Below are 4,646 nucleotides of genomic sequence, written 5' to 3'. Positions count from 1 at the left end.
ATGTGCCTTAATATAAAGTTTGAAGCTTTCATCCACCAAAGTAAAATAGAGCTATTTAAAAATGCACTTTATTTGTATTCTGTGTGGCTTATCTTGGTTTTAAAGTTGTATTTCCAGTGAAAATTCCAGCAGAATTTAGGCAAAAGCAGAAAAGACATGTATTTTTGTTTGCTAAATGTAGAATGGACAAAACCATTGCATTCTTGTATACTGATTTGAAATGCTGTAAATATTCCCCGATTTGTATTGATTCTCTTTAAATATAAAATGTAAATAAAATATTCCAATAAAAGTTTGTGTCTGCTGTTTAGTTCAGTTAGCCCATACTAACTTTTCATATATGCTTGGATTTGGGAGGGAAAAAATGGTCATTGATATATTTGATGAATAAAAACTCAAACTTTAGTATGATGTTTATTTACATATTACAGAGAGGGGAATTGTTGACATTTTAATACAACTGAACATACCATGAATTAGTTTTCAGTGTCATCAAGGTAAATAATGAAGTTGGCCACTGATAATATAAGGTNCCATCTTTATACTACCCAAAACATAAAACCACTTTATTAAAGTTTTCTTTTCCTTCAGCCTTCTCTTTGGCAGTATGGTTGTTGGGATGCTGTTAATGAGTTAAGTGCATCTCTTTTGCCAAAAATGTTAAGAATAAACAGATGTTTGGGACACCTCAGAGCCCTGAGTATCAAACCAAGGCACACATATGCCTTAGGTACATATATGTCTTATGTGGCAATATGCCAGGTGTACATGTGTGTGATGCCCCATAATAAATTTGACCTCTTGATCTATATTCTTCTTGTTTTGTGTGTGTGGGGGGGTTCTTTTTAGGGAGAATTTATAATTTTTAAAATTGTCACCATCTGTATTGAAATATAATTAACATACCAAAAATTTGCCCATTATAAATGTATACTTCTACAATGCTTAGCTAATGTACAGAGTTGTGCAGCTGTTACCACAATCCAGTTTTAGAACATCCCATCATCCCCCAAAAGTTCCCTCATACCCATTTGTAGTCAATTCCTGCTCCCATTCCCAGCCTCAGGCAGCCACCAATCTGCTTTCAATCTCTATAGATTTGCTTATTCTGGACATTTCATATAAATTGAAGCATACAATATGTGTGTGATCTTTTGTGACTAGCTTCTACTTAGAGTAGTCTTTTAAAGGCTCATTCATGGGGTGCCTGGGTGGCTCAGTCGGTTACGGTCTGACTTCAGCTCAGGTCATGATCTCGCAGTTCGTGGGTTTGAGCCCCACGTCGGGCTCTGTGCTGACAGCTAGCTTAGAGCCTGGAGCCTATTTCAGATTCTGTATCTCCTTCTCTCTCTGACCCTCCGTTGCTCATGCTGTGTCTCTCTCTTTCTCTCTCAGAAATAAATATAGCATTAAAAAAATAAAGGCTCATTCATGTTTGAAGCATGCATCAGCACCTCTCCTTTTCATTGATGATATTCCATTTTTCCACATCTGGTTATCCATCAGTTAATGAATATTTGGATTGTTCCCACTCTTTGTCCATTATGGATGCTGCTGCTATGAATTATGTACAAGTCTTTGTAGATGTATGTTTTCAATTTTCTTCAGCATATACAAAGGAGAGGAATTCCATGTCACTTGTGCCTTTTCTTCGTATACTGGTAACAAAATGATAGTTTGAGCAACAGACTTTATTACTCACATAATAATCAAAATATAAACTACTTCCTTTAACAGTGGCAGTAGATATGTATGTATAGGGAGTCTCCAACTTTGGGAGGGATTTTCTGAGAGTTCATTTATAGGTTTAGCAGAATTCAGTTTGTATTATCTTACAAATAAGAATGTACATGGTTTCCAGGCATTTAAGGACATGGTTGGAATGCTATGTGGAACATTCCTTCCCCACATCCCGCCCCCATCTAGTTTTTGTTCATTTATTAAGTATTTTAATTAAGATCTGTAACATCTGGAGAAATTTTATCACCCTAGGCTGTAACAAATATTGAGACTTTTACTTATTGCCTCTTCTCTTTGGAGTGAATTTCAAAAATATTTTTAAACATTAAACAATATAAAATTTTGGGGTGCCTAGGTAGCTCAGTTGGTTAAGCGACCAACTCTTGGTTTTGACTCAGGTCATGATCTCACAGTTTCGTGAGTTCGAGCCCCACATCGGGCTCCAAGCCGACAGTGCAGAGCCTGATTGGGATTCTCTTTCTCCCTCTCTCTCTGCCCCTCCCCCACTTGTAGTATCTCTGTCTCTCTCAAAATAAATAAATAAACTTAAAAAAAACCCGAAATTTAGTATTACATACTATGTAAGAAATTGATATGGTGGGCACCTTGACCTCCAGAGATAAATATTCACTGTCCTCTACCTCAGAGCTAATTTGGTGAAAAATTGAAAAACACTACCCACTAGTTCTTTTGTCTCCAAAAATGTATCATGAATACGAGATATTTGTGGACATACCTAGATTTTGATGGTTAGTAGCATATATAAATAGGGCGTAGCATGAATAATGGCAATTTCTCCTCCAACAGATACCCATTTTCAACCACTGCCTTAGAAAATTTTAATGGGCATGTCCTGAAATAAACTTGTTCAAAAAAGCAATTCAATCATCTAAAATTCTTTAACAGAACTTATTTTTAAAAGATGCCGATGTAGGTCTTAATGGAAACATGATTAATCACCCCCAATTTATTGTAGAGTTTGATTTTCAAATATCTAATTTGCTTAAATCAATGCACCTAAAACTTTAATGTGCCTACAAATTACCGAGGGATCTTGTTAAAATGTACATTCTGATTCAGCAGGTCTGGGATGGGTCCTGAGATTCTGAGTTTCTAGCAAGTTCCTGGGTGATGCAGATGTTGCTGGTTCAGGGTCTGCATTTTGAGCAGCAAACATTTAAATGGTTCTCCTGTGTTTTTTTTAATTTTTAAAATTTATTTCTGAGAGAGACAGCGTGAGCAGGGGAGGGTCAGAGAGAGAGGGAGATATAGAATCTGAAGCAGGCTCCAGGCTCTGAGCTGGCTGTCAGCACAGAGCCCGACATGGGGCTCGAACCCACGAACTGTGAGATCATGACCTGAGCTGAAGTCGGGCCTTAACCGACTGAGCCACTCAGGCGTCCCTGGTTCTCCAGTTTTGACTCTTACTGCTTCTAAACCTGCTGCAGGCTGTAAAGCATCAACTAAGCTTGTGAAATTCGTTTCAAATAAGAATCCAGAGGAATCTTTGACAGCCTCAGCTTGTCCATTGGCACAGGGTTTAGAATTGCTATTTGGGGTTTTCTTTTTGTAAAAAATTTTTTTAATGTTTATTCATTTTTGAGAGACAGAGTGAGTGGGGGAGGGGCAGAGAGAGAGGGCAACATAGAATTGGAAGCAGGCTCCAGGCTCTGAGCTGTCAGCACAGAGCCTGACGCAGGGCTTGAACTCACGGACCATGAGATCATGACCTGAGCTGAAGTTGGATCCTTAACTGACTGGGCCACCCACACACCCTGCTATTTGGGGTATTCTAGTACCTTTGCACATAGATGTTTCAGGCTATGATTTAGAAGGCTGAGTCAGCTGAAAAGATTGCTGGATAAGTGAGGTATTATCTCTGCATGGTATAACATTAATGTCCATAAATATGTGGCTTGAGTAAATCAGAAAACAAGAATGGAGGCAGAAAGATGAGTTGGGATGCTATTACAGTGTAGCAGGAAAGTGATGTGAGGCCAATCTGAAGTGGTAATATGGTGGGATGGACTTTTGAAAAAGAAGTAGAGGGGAGGATGTATGTAAGACAGTGACGGTGGTGAGAGTAAGAAGTTGAAGATTATTCCAAAGTTCTTAGCTTGAGCATCTTGGTAACAGTGGTGCTCTGAACTGTAAGAACCTAGAAGGATAACCAACTTTGGGCAGGAGAAATGTCGGAGAATTTAGTTTGGCTATGGACATGTTGTATTTGAAGTATCTATTAGCCATATGCATAAGGTAGTATAGTGTCATAATTTGTAGTGAGAAAAATCTATGTTCAAATCCCAACTCTGCAACTTATTTAGCTATGTGATCTTAGATAGGTTATTTAACTTCTCTTAGACTCCTCTGTTCTTCATCTATAAAGTAAGGATGTAAAAATGTGCATGTTTTAAAATAAGGATTAAATCAATATTACAGAAAGGAACCATCCACTTCTGGACAGCCCTTGTCACAACTGTAACCATTAAGGAATTGGAAAAGAATTTGGTTTGATGAGGAAGAAAATTCAAAAGAGAAGGAAAGGTAAAAATGACACCTCACATGTGTCGACATTTGCTACATTCACTAAGCTTTTACCAGGAAGGTCAGAAATCATATTCCATAATATGCATCCAAATTGGGATGGCTTTCCCCAAAGATACATTTCAATTGGGGTTCTGGGAAGATTGTCTCTTCCTGTCTTATTCAGAGAGCTGACTTGGTACTAACTGCCTTTTAGTAGAAGAGAATCCCAAATTGACCCTTCTCTTACCCTCAAGAAAACTCCCTGTGGTAGCACACACGTGCCTCCCATGAGCTGGCCCACATCTTGGAAAGGTTAAGCCAGAGACACTGCTCCAAGGCAGAGTTCTTTGGCTACAGGACTTGGCATCTTGGGTGTGCCC

Source organism: Crocuta crocuta, unplaced genomic scaffold (assembly GCF_008692635.1).
Source record: "Crocuta crocuta isolate KB4526 unplaced genomic scaffold, BGI_CrCroc_1.0 scaffold949, whole genome shotgun sequence".
Lineage (NCBI taxonomy): Eukaryota > Metazoa > Chordata > Mammalia > Carnivora > Hyaenidae > Crocuta > Crocuta crocuta.
The sequence above is the reverse complement of the archived record's forward strand: the minus strand, read 5'-3'. Positions refer to the sequence as shown.